Genomic DNA, 209 nt, shown 5'->3' with positions numbered 1-209 from the left:
AGGAGACGCTGTCTAATTCACAAGGCCCGTGAGGAGGATGCAATGATTATCAGGCATGGAAGAGGCCCTGGGGGTGGAGGGAGCTCCACGTTTGCACACATCCCCCCAGCTCCCCCATATATACAATCCTCCAACATCAGCCCCAAGACTATGCTGTTCTCCTGAAAGAATGAAGTAGCCTGAAAACTGTATCCGTTGGAAGACTGAAA

The sequence above is a fragment of the Bison bison genome, unplaced genomic scaffold, assembly GCF_000754665.1.
Source record: "Bison bison bison isolate TAMUID 2011002044 unplaced genomic scaffold, Bison_UMD1.0 scf7180017864518, whole genome shotgun sequence".
Lineage (NCBI taxonomy): Eukaryota > Metazoa > Chordata > Mammalia > Artiodactyla > Bovidae > Bison > Bison bison.
This window is presented reverse-complemented; position numbering follows the sequence as displayed.